This window comes from Arachis stenosperma, chromosome 2, assembly GCF_014773155.1.
Source record: "Arachis stenosperma cultivar V10309 chromosome 2, arast.V10309.gnm1.PFL2, whole genome shotgun sequence".
Lineage (NCBI taxonomy): Eukaryota > Viridiplantae > Streptophyta > Magnoliopsida > Fabales > Fabaceae > Arachis > Arachis stenosperma.
In genome coordinates this window covers 63,097,320-63,112,296 of record NC_080378.1, presented here as the reverse complement: position 1 = coordinate 63,112,296, position 14,977 = coordinate 63,097,320, and the positions used below count along the sequence as shown (strand labels likewise).

General features: G+C 41.2%; 1 non-coding gene across 1 annotated transcript; it reads left to right on the top strand.

Annotated features, from left to right (window-relative positions):
• Positions 1–14,513: 14,513 nt before the first annotated feature.
• Positions 14,514–14,621, top strand: LOC130964284 (small nucleolar RNA R71). The gene has a single exon (XR_009080385.1). It is a non-coding gene; the product is annotated as a small nucleolar RNA R71 (small nucleolar RNA).
• The last annotated feature ends 356 nt before the right edge of the window (positions 14,622–14,977 follow it).

Sequence of the window (14,977 nt, the reverse complement as noted above, 5' to 3'; positions counted from 1 at the left end):
GATTACAAGTTTAGCACTATTGAACCAATTGATATTTCTCTCTCAAATTGTGTATTATAACACCTTAAAAAATGTGTAGAATGAAAGAATATGAACAAGATAGTTTGCAAATCCTCAAGTATGTGAAATAAGGCTTCAATCCATCTATTTATAGACTCTCCAAACCTTAGAAACGTTGGGGAGTTAATGGGATGGAGCCTTTTTGTCAAAACTAGCCGTTTTTTTATGTTTTTGAATCATTTGCATCGATGCATAACACTTTGCATCGATGCAAATGTGTCTTTGAAGCTGAAATTTGAATTTTCAGCTAGGTTGCATCGATGCAAACATCTTTGCATCGATGCAACAAGTCGTCGCATGCTTTGCATCGATGCAAGATGAGTGTGCATCGATGCAAACCTTAAAGAATGGCTTAAAATCACTTCAAAATACTTAGAATTGATCTCAAACTTGTTGGAGTCAATTCCTATGCTTTTGTACCTTTGAAAACAAGTTTTAAACCATTTGGCTAGCATCAAATTGCAAGATGTGCATCAAAACATTTTGTGAGTGTGTGTTGAGAGATTTAGCAATTGGTTCTTAACAAGAAGTTACCTAAGTCCTAAGACACTATACTTGTCTTCAAATGTTGTGGACTTGAGTTTCTTGTTGTTGTTGTGTTGCTTTCAACTCTTCATTCCTCAACGTTGAATGTTGGTTGATCTTTCAACATGCTTGTTCATTCAAGTTGTTTGTTGGTTTGTCTTTCATGTCGTTTGTTGGTTTGTCATTCATCAAAACCTACGAATACAAACTTCGCATACAAGCAACATGATTTACAATTAGTTCATGTAATTAGTAATTTAGGAAGAATTTATTTTCAAGCTGTAGTTCAAGCGAGATAACTCTCTCGAGAATGACAATAACTCATGTAGAATAAGGGTCATACTCTCGTTCTATCCAAATTCATAAGATAAAGAACAAAAATAATCCTTAGAATTGAATTAATACATTAATTAAAATAGAAGAGTGATGAGCGGATAATTTATACACTTTTTGGCATTGTTTTTAGTATGTTTTTGGTATGATCTAGTTAGTTTTTAGTATATTTTTATTAGTTTTTAGTTAAAATTCACTTTTCTGGACTTTACTATGAGTTTGTGTGTTTTTCTGTAATTTCAGGTATTTTCTGGCTGAAATTGAGGGACCTGAGCAAAAATCTGATTCAGAGACTAAAAAGGACTGCAGATGCTGTTGGATTCTGACCTCCCTGCACTCAAAGTGGATTTTCTGGAGCTACAGAAGCCCAATTGGCGCGCTCTCAACGGCGTTGGAAAGTAGACATCCTGGGCTTTCCAGCAATATATGATAGTCCATACTTTGCCCAAGATTTGATGGCCCAAACCGGCGTTCAAAGTCACCCTCAGAAATCCCAGCGTTAAACGCTGGAACTGGCACCCAAATGGGAGTTAAACGCCCAAACTGGCATAAAAGCTGGCGTTTAACTCCAAGAAGAGTCTCTACACGAAAATGCTTCATTGCTCAGCCCAAGCACACACCAAGTGGGCCCGGAAGTGGATTTTTATGTCATTTACTCATCTCTGTACACCCTAGGCTACTAGTTTTCTATAAGTAGGACCTTTTACTATTGTATTAGAGAGCTTTGATCATGTTATGATTGAACTCAATTTGGGAGGCTGGCCATTCGGCCATGCCTAGACCTTATGCTTATGTATTTTCAACGGTGGAGTTTCTACACACCATAGATTAAGGTGTGGAGCTCTGCTGTACCTCGAGTATTAATGCAATTACTATTGTTCTTCCATTCAATTCCGCTTGTTCTTTGTCCAAGATATTCATTTGCACCCGAGAACATGATGAATGTGATGATTATGTGACGCTCATCATCATTCTCACTTATGAACAAAGTGACTGACAACCACTCTTGTTCTACAAGCAAACGAGGCTCTAATGTTTATCTCTTGGATTCTTTAACCAGAATCTTCGTGGTATAGGCGAGAACTGATGGCAGCATTCAAGAGAATCCGGAAGGTCTAACCTTGTCTGTGGTATTCTGAGTAGGATTCAATGATTGAATGACTGTGACGTGCTTCAAACTCCTAGCAGGCGGGGCGTTAGTGACAGACGCAAAAGAATCAATGGATTCTATTCCGGCCTGACCGAGAACCGACAGCTGAATTCCGCGTGCCGTGACAGGGCATATGCAATCGCTTTCACTGAGAGGATGGGAGGTAGCCATTGACAACGGTGAAACCCTACACAAGCTTGCCATGGAAAGGAGTAAGAAGGATTGGATGAAGACAGTAGGAAAGCAGAGAGACGGAAGGGAAGGCATCTTCATGCGCTTATCTGAAGTTCCTACCAATGAATTACATAAGTATCTCTATCTTTATCTTTTATGTTATTTTTGTTCATCACCATTATACATTTGAGTCTGCCTGACTAAGATTTACAAGATGACCATAGCTTGCTTCATACTAACAATCTCCGTGGGATCGACCCTTACTCACGTAAGGTATTACTTGGACGACCCAGTGCACTTGCTGGTTAGTTGTGCGAAGTTGTGTAATGCCATGGAATTGAGCTACCAAGTTTTTGGAGTTCATGACCGGGGATTATGAAAGTTGTGAAAAAGTATTGTTCACAATTTCGCGCACCAAGTTTTTGGCGCCGTTGCCGGGGATTGTTCAGTTTGGACAACTGACGGTTCATCTTGTTGCTTAGATTAGGTATTTTCTTTCGAATTTCTTGAAGATGAATTCTAGAGTTTCATGATGATTTGTTGAAGTCTGGCTGGCTGAGAAGCCATGTCTAATCTCATTGGACCGAGGTTTCAACTTATCATCACAAGAGCTTGTTGATTTTTATCAATCTTGCTTTTGGAGCAGTGATCTGCTAAGGCTTGGCTGGCCTTTGGCCATGTCTAGTGTTTTGGACCGAAGCTTTCTTTGAAAGCTTGGCTGGCTGTGAAGCCATGTCTAATTCCTAGACCGGAGTCTTAGACTAGCATTGCACTGATTCCTGGAATTCTCATTAAGAATTTTGATACCTTTTTCCACTTAATTTTCGAAAAACACACAAAAAAAAATCAAAAAAAATCATAAAACCCAAAAATTTCTTGTTTGAGTCTAGTGTCTCATCTTAAGTTTGGTGTCAATTGCATGCATTGTTATGTGTCTTAATGATCTTCAAGATGTTCTTGATGATTTACTTGCTCTAATCTTTGAATTCTATTGACTTGAAGTATTTTGTGTGTCTCATATGCATTCTCATATTGTTAGTGTCAGTGGTATACAAACTGCTAAGTTTGGTATCTTGCATGCATTGTTAATTGATTTTAGTTGCATTTTGATTATTAAAAATCCAAAAATATTTTTAATTTGTGTCTTTTCAAGTCAATAATACAGAGAATTGAAGATTCACAACATACAGCAGAGGAATTGCACAGAAAAAGCTGGGCGTTTAAAACGCCCAGTGAAGAAGGACAGACTGGCGTTTAAACGCCAGCCAGGGTACCTGGTTGGGCGTTTAACGCCCAAAAGGGTATAGTTTTGGGCGTTAAACGCCAGAATGTGCACCATTCTGGGCATTTAACGCCAGGATGGCACAAGAGGGAGAATTTTGTTTTCAAATCAAATTTTTTTTCAAGTTTTCAAAGTTTTTCAAAATCAAATCTTTTTCAAATCATATCTTTTCAATCAAATGTTTTCAAAATCAATTCCTTTCCTTTTTCAAAGATACTTACTATCAATTAATGATTTGATTCAACATTTCAAATATGTTGCCTTTTCTGTTGAGAAAGGTTTAATGTTTGAATCATATCTTTTCTTGATAGCCAAGTTGCTAATTTTTAAAATCAAATCTTTTTAAAATTGTTTTCAAATCATATCTTTTCAATCACATATTTTTAAAATCAATCATATCTTCTTAATCACATCTTTTTCAAAATAGTTTTCAAATCATATCTTTTTGATTTCTAATTTCAAAATCTTTTCAAAAATCACTTGATTTCTGTTCCACTTTCATTTTCGAAAATCAAGTAGTGTTTTCAAAAATGTCTTCAAAATCTTTTACTTAATTTTCGAAAATTACTTCCCTCCTTCTCACATCCTTCTATTTATGGACTAACACTATCCCTTAATGCAAAATTCGAACTCCATCTTCTTTGATAAGTTCAAATTTTCTACTTCTGTCTTCTACTCTTCTTTTCCTCTGACACTTCAAGGAATCTCTATACTGTGACATAGAGGATTCCACATTTTCTTGTTCTCTTCTCTTATGAGCAGGAGCAAAGACAAAAGCATTCTTGTTGAGGCTGACCCTGAACCTGAAAGAACCTTGAAGAGAAAGCTAAGAGAAGCCAAAGCACAACTCTCTTTAGAGGACCTAACCGAATTCTTCAAAGAAGAAAAACACATGGGAGCCGAAAACAACAACAATGCAAGGAAGGTGCTGGGTGACTTTACTGCACCTACTCCCGACTTCTATGGGAGAAGCATCTCTATCCCTGCCATTGGAGCAAACAACTTTGAGCTTAAGCCTCAATTAGTTTCTCTAATGCAACAGAATTGCAAGTTCCATGGACTTCCATTGGAAGATCCCCATCAGTTCTTAGCTGAATTCTTGCAAATCTGTGACACTGTCAAGACTAATGGGGTTGACCCTGAGGTCTATAGACTTATGCTATTCCCTTTTGCTGTAAGAGACAGAGCTAGGACATGGTTGGACTCACAACCTAAAGAGAGCCTGGACTCATGGGAAAAGCTAGTCAATGCCTTCTTGGCAAAGTTCTTTCCACCTCAAAAATTGAGTAAGCTTAGAGTGGAAGTCCAAACCTTCAGATAGAAGGAAGGAGAATCCCTCTATGAAGCTTGGGAAAGATACAAACAATTGATCAGAAAATGTCCATCTGACATGCTTTCTGAATGGAGCATCATAGGTATTTTCTATGATGGTCTCTCTGAACTATCCAAGATGTCTCTGGATAGCTCTGCTGGAGGATCTCTTCATTTGAAGAAGACGCCTACAGAAGCTCAAGAGCTGATTGAAATGGTTGCAAATAACCAATTCATGTACACTGCTGAAAGGAATCCTGTGAACAATGGGACAAGTCAGAAGAAAGGAGTTCTTGAGATTGATGCTCTGAATGCCATATTGGCTCAGAACAAAATATTGACTCAACAAGTCAATTTGATCTCTCAAAGTCTGTCTGGAATGCAAAATGCACCAAGCAGTACTAAAGATGCTTCATCTGAAGAAGAAGCATATGATCCTGAGAACCCTTCAATGGAAGAGGTGAATTACCTAGGAGAACCCTATGGAAACACCTACAATTCTTCATGAAGAAATCACCCAAGTTTCTCATGGAAGAATCAAGAAAGACCTCAACAAGGATTCAATAACAATAATGGTGGAAGAAACAGGTTTAGCAATGGCAAGCCTTTTCCATCATCTTCTCAGCAACAGACAGAGAGTTCTAAGCAGAATCCCTCTGACTTAGCAACCATGGTCTCTGATCTAATCAAAACCACTCAAAGTTTCATGACTGAAACAAGGTCCTCCATTAGGAATTTGGAGGCACAAGTGGGACAGCTGAGTAAGAAAGTTACTGAACTCCCTCCTAGTACTTTCCCAAGCAACACAGAAAAAAATCCAAAAGGAGAGTGCAAAGCCATCAACATGGCCGAATTCTGGGAGGAAGAAGAGGCAGTGAACGCCACTGAGGAAGACCTCACTGGACGTCCACTGGCCTCCATTGAGTTCCCCAATGAGGAACCATGGGAATCTGAGGCTCAAAATGAGACCATAGAGATTCCATTGGACTTACTTCTGCCTTTCATGAGCTCTGATGAATATTCTTCCTCTGAAGAGGATGAGTATTTCACTGAAGAGCAAGTTGCTAAATACCTTGGAGCAATCATGAAGCTAAATGACAAGTTATTTGGAAATGAGACTTGGGAGAATGAACCTCCTTTGCTCACCAAAGAACTGGATGACTTGTCTAGGCAGAAATTACCCCAAAAGAGACAAGATCCTGGGAAGTTTTCAATACCTTGTACCATAGGCACCATGACCTTCAAGAAGGCTCTGTGTGACTTAGGGTCAAGTGTAAACCTCATGCCCCTCTCTGTAATGGAGAAGCTAGGGATCTTTGAGGTGCAAGCTGCAAGAATCTCATTAGAGATAGCAGACAACTCAAGAAAACAAGCTCATGGACTTGTAGAGGATGTTTTGGTGAAGATTGAAGACCATTACATCCCTGCTGATTTCATAGTCCTAGAGACTGGGAAGTGCATGGATGAAACCATCATCCTTGGCAGACCCTTCCTGGCCACAGCAAAGGCTGTGATTGATGTTGATAGAGGCGAGTTAATCATTCAAGTGAATGAAGAATCCTTTGTGTTTAAGGCTCAAGGATATCCCTCTATCACCATGGAGAAGAAGCATGAAGAGCTTCTCTCAAAACAGAGCCAAACAGAGCCCCCACAGTCAAACTCTAAGTTTGGTGTTGGGAGGCCACAACCAAACTCTAAGTTTGGTGTTGGGAGGTCCCAACATGGCTCTGAGTATCTGTGAGGCTCCATGAGAGTCCTCTGTCAAGCTAATGACATTAAAGAAGCGCTTGTTGGGAGGCAACCCAATGTTTTATAATTAACTATTTTCTTTTGTTATTTTATGTCTTTTGTAGGTTGATGATCATAAGAAGTCACAAAATCAATGAAAAAAGCAAAAACAGAATGAAAAACAGGAAGAAAAATAGCACACCCTGGAGGACGCACTTACTGGCGTTTAAACGCCAGTAAGGTTAGCTGTTGGGCGTTTAACGCCCAGTCTGGCACCATTCTGGGCGTTTAACGCCAGAAAGGGGCACCAGACTGGCGTTAAACGCCAGAAAAGGGCAAGAACCTGGCGTTAAACGCCAGGAATGGGCACCAGCCCGGCGTTTAACGCCAGAAATGGCACAAAACGTGATTTTGCTTGCCATTTGGTGCAGGGATGACTTTTCCTTGACACCTCAGGATCTGTGGACCCCACAGGATCCCCACCTACCCTACCACTCTCTCTCTCTTCTTCACCAATCACCTCAACACCTCTTCCCCGAAAACCCCTCACCTATCAAATCCCCTCCTTCTCTTCACCACTCACATCCATCCTTCATAAAACCCCACCTACCCCTCCATTCAAATTCAAACCACTTTCCCACCCAAACCCACCCTCAAATGGCCGAACAACCCTCTCCCCCTCTCCTATATAAACCCTCCTTCACTCCTTCATTTTCACACACCTTAACCACCATCTCTCTCCCTTTTGGCCGAACCACAAAGCCATCTCCCTCTCCTCCATTTCTTCTTCTTCTACTCTCTTCTTTCTTCTTTTGCTCGAGGACGAGCAAACATTTTAAGTTTGGTGTGGTAAAAGCATTGCTTTTTGTTTTTCCATAACCATTTATGGCATCCAAGGCCGGAGAAACCTCTAGAAAGAGGAAAGGGAAGGCAAAAGCTTCCACCTTCGAGTCATGGGAGATGGAGAGATTCATCTCAAGGGAGCATCAAGACCACTTCTATGAAGTTGTGGCCTTGAAGAAGGTGATCCCCGAGGTCCCCTTTTCACTCAAAAGGGTGAATATCCGGAGATCCGACATGAGATCCGAAGAAGAGGTTGGGAAGTTCTTACCAACCCCATTCAACAAGTCGGAATCTTGATGGTTCAAGAGTTCTATGCCAATGCATGGATCACCAAGAACCATGATCAAAGTGTGAACCCGAATCCAAAGAATTATCTTACTATGGTTCGGGGGAATTACTTGGATTTTAGTCCGGAAAGTGTAAGGTTGGCATTCAATTTGCCCATGATGCAAGGAGATGAACATCCTTACACTAGAAGGGTCAACTTTGATCAAAGGTTGGACCAAGTCCTCACAGTCATATGTGAAGAGGGCGCACAATGGAAGAGAGATTCAAGAGGCAAGCCGGTTCAATTGAGAAGGCATGACCTCAAGCCCGTGGCTAGAGGATGGTTAGAGTTTATACAACGCTCAATCATTCCCACTAACAACCGGTCCGAAGTTACCATAGACCGGGCTATCATGATCCATAGCATCATGATTGGAGAAGAAATAGAGGTTCATGAGGTTATAGCCCAAGAACTCTATAAGGTGGCAGACAAGTCCTCTACCTTAGCAAGGTTAGCCTTTCCTCATCTCATTTGTCACCTCTGTTATTCAGTGGGAGTTGACATAGAGGAAGATATCCCCATTGATGAGTATAAGTGGTAGCGCGAAATTGTGAACAATACTTTTCACAACTCTCATAATCCCTGGTCATGAACTCCAAAAACTTGGTGGTTCAATTCCATGACATTACACAACTTCGCACAACTAACCAGCAAGTGCACTGGGTCGTCCAAGTAATACCTTACGTGAGTAAGGGTCGATCCCACGGAGATTGTTAGCATTGAAGCAAGCTATGGTCATCTTGTAAATCTTAGTCAGGCAAACTCAAATGTATATGATGATGAACGAAAATAACATAAAGATAAAGATAGAGATACTTATGTATATCATTGGTGTAAGAGCTTCAGACAAGTGTATGAAGATGCCTTCCCTTCCGTCTCTCTGCTTTCCTACTGCCTTCATCCAATCCTTCTTACTCCTTTCCATGGCAAGCTCATGTAGGGTTTCACTGTTGTCAGCAGCTACCTCCCATCCTCTCAGTGAAAGCGATTGCATATGTCCTGTCACGGCATAGCGGAATTCAGCTGTCGGTTCTCGGTCAGGCCGGAATAATATCCATTGATACTTTTGCGTCTGTCACTAACGCCCTAGCCTGCTAGGAGTTTGAAGCACGTCACAGTCATTCAGTCATTGAATCCTACTCAGAATACCACAGTCAAGGTTTAGACCTTCCGGATTCTCTTGAATGCCGCCATCAGGTCCTGCCTATACCACGAAGATTCCGATTAAAGAATCCAAGAGATATTCACTAAGCCTCATATGCTTGTAGAACAAGAGTGGTTGTCAGTCACCTTGTTCATGAGTGAGAATGGTGATGGGCGTCAATCATCACCTTCATCATGTTGAAGAACAAGTGATATCTTGGATAAAGAACAAGCGGAATTGAATGGAAGAACAATAGTAATTGCATTAATACTCGAGGTACAGCAGAGCTCCACACCTTAATCTATGGTGTGTAGAAACTCCACCGTTGAAAATACATAAGAACAAGGTCTAGGCATGGCCGAATGGCCAGCCTCCCAAAGGTCTAAGATAGCATAAAACGAAGATAGCTACCAAAAGTCTCTTCAAATACAATAGTAAAAGGTCCTACTTATAGAAAACTAGTACATAGATGAGTAAATGACATAAAAATCCACTTCCGGGCCCACTTGGTGTGTGCTTGGGCTGAGCAATGAAGCTTTTTCGTGTAGAGACTCTCCTTGGAGTTAAACGCCAGCTTTAGTGCCAGTTTGGGCGTTTAACTCCCAATTAGGTGCCAGTTCCGGCGTTTAACGCTGGAATTTCTTGAGGTGACTTTGAACGCCGGTTTGGGCCATCAAATCTTGGGCAAAGTATAGACTATTATATATTGCTGGAAAGCCCAGGATGTCTACTTTCCAACGCCGTTGAGAGCGCGCCAATTGGGCTTCTGTAGCTCCAGAAAATCCACTTTGAGTGCAGGGAGGTCAGAATCCAACAGCATCTGCAGTCCTTTTGAGTCTCTGGATCAGATTTTTGCTCAGGTCCCTCAATTTCAGCCAGAAAATACCTGAAATCACAGAAAAACACACAAACTCATAGTAAAGTCCAGAAAAGTGAATTTTAATTAAAAACTAATAAAAATATACTAAAAACTAACTAAAAGATACTAAAAACATACTAAAAACAATGCCAAAAAGCATACAAATTATCCGCTCATCACAACACCAAACTTAAATTGTTGCTTGTCCCCAAGCAACTGAAGATCAAATAAGATAAAAAGAAGAGAATATGCAATGAACTCCAAAAACATCCATGAAGATCAGTATTAATTAGATGAGCGGGGCTTTTATCTTTTTGCCTCTGAATAGTTTTGGCATCTCACTCTATCCCTTGTAATTCAGAATGATTGGCTTCTTTAGGAACTCAGAATCCAGATAGTGTTAATGATTCTCCTAGTAAAGTATGATGATTCTTGAACATAGCTATTTCTTGAGTCTTGGCCGTGGCCCAAAGCACTCTGTCTTCCAGTATTTACCACCGGATACATACATGCCACAGACACATAATTGGGTGAACCTTTTCAGATTGTGACTCAGCTTTGCTAAAGTCCCCAATTAGAGGTGTCCAGGGTTCTTAAGCACACTCTTATTTGCCTTGGATCACAACTTTATTTCTTTCTTTTTCTTTCTCTTTTTTTTTCGGTTTTTCTTCTCTTTTTTTTTTCGTTTGCTTTTTCTCTTTTTTTTCTGCTTTTTCTTGCTTCAAGAATCATTTTTAATGATTTTTCAGATCCTCAGTAACATGTCTCCTTTTTCATCATTCTTTCAAGAGCCAACATTCATGAACCACAAGTTCAAAAGACATATGCACTGTTCAAGCATACATTCAGAGAACAAAAGTGTTGCCACCACATCAAAATAATTAAACTATTATAAAATTCAGAATTCATGCAATTCTTTCCTTTATCAATTAAGCACGTTTTTATTCAAGAAAGGTGATGGATTCATAGGACATTCATAACTTTAAGGCATAGACACTAAGATACTAATGATCACAAGACACAAACATGGACAAACATAAAGCATAAAAATCGAAAAACAGAAGAATAAAGAACAAGAAAATCAAGGAACGGGTCCACCTTAGTGATGGCGGCTCTTTCTTGCTCTTGAAGATCCTATGGAGTGCTTGAGCTCCTCAATGTCTCTTCCTTGTCTTTGTTGCTCCTCCCTCATGATTCTTTGGTCTTCTCTAATTTCATGGAGGAGAATGGAGTGTTCTTGATGCTCCACCCTTAGTTGTCCCATGTTGGAACTCAACTCTCCTAGGGAGGTGTTTAATTGCTCCCAATAATTTTGTGGAGGAAAGTGCATCCCTTGAGGAATCTCAGGGATCTCATGGTGAGAGGGTCTCTTGTGTACTCCATCCTTTTCTTGGTGATGGGCTTGTCCTCATCAATGGGGGTATCTGCCTCTATGTCAACTCCAACTGAATAACAGAGGTGACAGATGAGATGAGGAAAGGCTAACCTTGCCAAGGTGGAGGTCTTGTCCGCCACCTTGTAGAGTTCTTGGGCTATAACCTCATGAACTTCTATTTCTTCTCCAATCATGATGCTATGGATCATGATAGCCCGGTCTATGGTAACTTCGGACCGGTTGCTAGTGGGAATGATTGAGCGTTGTATGAACTCTAACCATCCTCTAGCCACGGGCTTGAGGTCATGCCTTCTCAATTGAACCGGCTTTCCTCTTGAATCTTGCTTCCATTGTGCGCCCTCTTCACATATGATTGTGAGGACTTGGTCCAACCTTTGATCAAAGTTGACCCTTCTAGTGTAAGGGTGCTCATCTCCTTGCATCATAGGCAAGTTGAACGCCACCCTCACACTCTCCGGACTAAAATCCAAGTATTTCCCCTGAACCATAGTGAGATAATTCTTTGGATTCGGGTTCACACTTTGGTCATGGTTCTTGGTGATCCATGCATTGGCATAGAACTCTTGAACCATCAAGATTCCGACTTGTTGAATGGGGTTGGTAAGCACTTCCCAACCTCTTCTTCGGATCTCATGGCGGATCTCCGGATATTCACCCTTTTTGAGTGAAAAGGGGACTTTGGGGATCACCTTCTTCAAGGCCACAACTTCATAGAAGTGGACTTGATGCACCCTTGAGAGGAATCTATCCATCTCCCATGACTCGGAGGTGGAAGCCTTTGCCTTCCCTTTCCTCTTTCTAGAGGTTTCTCCGGCCTTGGATGCCATAAATGGTTATGGAAAAACGAAAAAGCAACGCTTTTACCACACCAAACTTAAAATGTTTGCTTGTCCTCGAGCAAAAGAAAGAAGAGAGTAGAAGAAGAAGAAATGAGGAAGAGGGGGAAGGTGGTGTGTTCGGCCAAGAAGGGAAAGAAGGGGTGTTTAGGTTGTGTGAAAATGAAGGGTTGAAGAAGGGTATATATAGGAGAGAGGGGGGTAATGGTTCGGCCATGATGGGTGGGTTTGGGAGGGAAAGTGGTTTGAATTTGAAGGGTGAGGTTGGTGGGGATTTATGAAGGATGGATGTGAGTGGTGAAGAGAAGATGGGATTTGATAGGTGAAGGGTTTTTGGGGAAGAGGTATTGAGGTGATTAGTGAATGGGGGAAGAAGAGAGAGTGATGGTGGGGTCCTGTGGGGTCCACAGATCCTGTGGTGTCAAGGAAAAGTCATCCCTGCACCAAATGTTGCTCAAAATCACGTTTTGAGGTATTTCTGGCGTTAAACGCCGGGCTGGTGCCCATTCCTGGCGTTTAACGCCAGGTTGTTGCCCTTTACTGGCGTTTAACGCCAGTCTGGTGCCCCTTTCTGGCGTTAAACGCCCAGAATGGTGCCAGACTGGGCGTTAAACGCCCAACAGCTAGCATTACTGGCGTTTGAACGCCAGCTTCTTCTCCTCCAGGGTGTGCTGTTTTTCTTCCTGTTTTTCATTCTGTTTTTGCTTTTTTCATTGTTTTTGTGACTTCTTATGATCATCAACCTACAAAAAAGATAAAATAACAAAAGAAAATAATTAGCTATAAAACATTGGGTTGCCTCCCAACAAGCGCTTCTTTAATGTCATTAACTTGACAGAGGACTCTCATGGAGCCTCAGAAATACTCAGAACCGTGTTGGAACCTCCCAACACCAAACTTAGAGTTTGAATGTGGGGATTCAACACCAAACTTAGAGTTTGGTTGTGGCCTCCCAACACCAAACTTAGAGTTTGACTGTGGGGGCTCTGCTTGGCTCTGTTTTGGGAGAAGCTCTTCATGCTTCCTCTCCATGATGATAGAGGGATGTCCTTGGGCCTTAAACACCAAGGATTTTTCATTCACTTGAATGATTAACTCTCCTCTATCAACATCAATCACAGCCTTTGCTGTGGCTAGGAAGGGTCTGCCAAGGATGATGGATTCATCCATGCACTTCCCAGTCTCTAGGACTATGAAATTAGTAGGGATGTAATGGTCTTCAATCTTCACCAAAACATTCTCTACAAGTCCATGAGCTTGTTTTCTTGAATTGTCTGCCATCTCTAATGAGATTCTTGCAGCTTGCACCTCAAAGATCCCTAATTTCTCCATTACAGAGAGGGGCATGAGGTTTACACTTGACCCTAAGTCACACAAGGCCTTTTTGAAGGTCATGGTGCCTATGGTACAAGGTATAGAAAACTTCCCAGGATCTTGCCTCTTTAGAGGCAGTTTCTGCCTAGACAAGTCATCCAGTTCTTTGGTGAGCAAAGGTGGTTCTTCCTCCCAAGTCTCATTTCCAAATAACTTGTCATTTAGCTTCATGATTGCTCCAAGGTATTTAGCAACTTGCTCTTCAGTGACATACTCATCCTCTTCAGAGGAAGAATACTCATCAGAGCTCATGAATGGCAGAAGTAAGTCCAATGGAATCTCTATGGTCTCATTTTGAGCCTCAGATTCCCATGGTTCCTCATTGAGGAACTCAGAGGAGATTGGTACACGCCCACTGAGGTCTTCCTCAGTGGCGTCCTCCTCCTCTCTTTCCTCTTCATATTCGGCCATGTTTATGGCTTTGCACTCTCCTTTTGGATTTTCTTCTGTATTACTTGGAAGAGTACTAGGAGGGAGTTCAGTAATTTTCTTGCTCAGCTGTCCCACTTGTCCTTCCAAATTTCTGATGGAAGACCTTGTTTCATTCATGAAACTTTGAGTGGTCTTTATTAGATCAGAGACCATTGTTGCTAAGTCAGAAGTATTCTGCTTAGAACTCTCTGTCTGTTGCTGAGAAGATGATGGAAAAGGCTTGCTATTGCTAAACCTGTTTCTTCCACCATTATTGTTATTGAAACCTTGTTGAGGTCTCTCTTGATTCTTCCATGAGAAATTTGGGTGATTTCTCCATGAAGAATTATAGGTGTTCCCATAGGGTTCTCCTAGGTAATTCACCTCTTCCATTGAAGGGTTCTCAGGATCATAAGCTTCTTCCTCAGATGAAGCATCTTTAGTACTGTTTGGTGCATTTTGCATTCCAGACAGACTTTGAGAAATCAAATTGACTTGTTGAGTCAATATCTTGTTCTGAGCCAATATGGCATTCAGAGTGTCAATCTCAAGAACTCCTTTCTTCTGACTAGTCCTATTGTTCACAGGATTCCTTTCAGAAGTGTACATGAATTGGTTATTTGCAACCATTTCAATCAATTCTTGAGCTTCTGCAGGCGTCTTCTTCAGATGAAGAGATCCTCCAGCAGAGCTATCCAAAGACATCTTGGATAGTTCAGAGAGACCATCATAGAAAATACCTATGATGCTCCATTCAGAAAGCATGTCTGAAGGACATCTTCTGATTAATTGTTTGTATCTTTCCCAAGCTTCATAGAGGGATTCTCCATCCTTCTGTCTGAAGGTTTGGACTTCCACTCTAAGCTTACTCCATCTTTGTGGTGGAAAGAACTTTGCCAAGAAGGCATTGACTAGCTTTTCCCAAGAGTCCAGGCTTTCTTTAGGTTGAGAATCCAACCATATTCTAGCTCTGTCTCTTACAGCAAAAGGGAATAGCATCAGTCTGTAGACCTCAGGGTTAACCCCATTAGTCTTGACTGTGTCACAGATTTGCAAGAATTCAGCTAAGAACTGATGAGGATCTTCCATTGGAAGTCCATGGAACTTGCAATTCTGTTGCATTAGAGAAACTAATTGAGGCTTAAGCTCAAAGTTGTTTGCTCCAATGGCAGGGATAGAGATGCTTCTCCCATAGAAATCAGGAGTAGGTGCAGTGAAGTCAC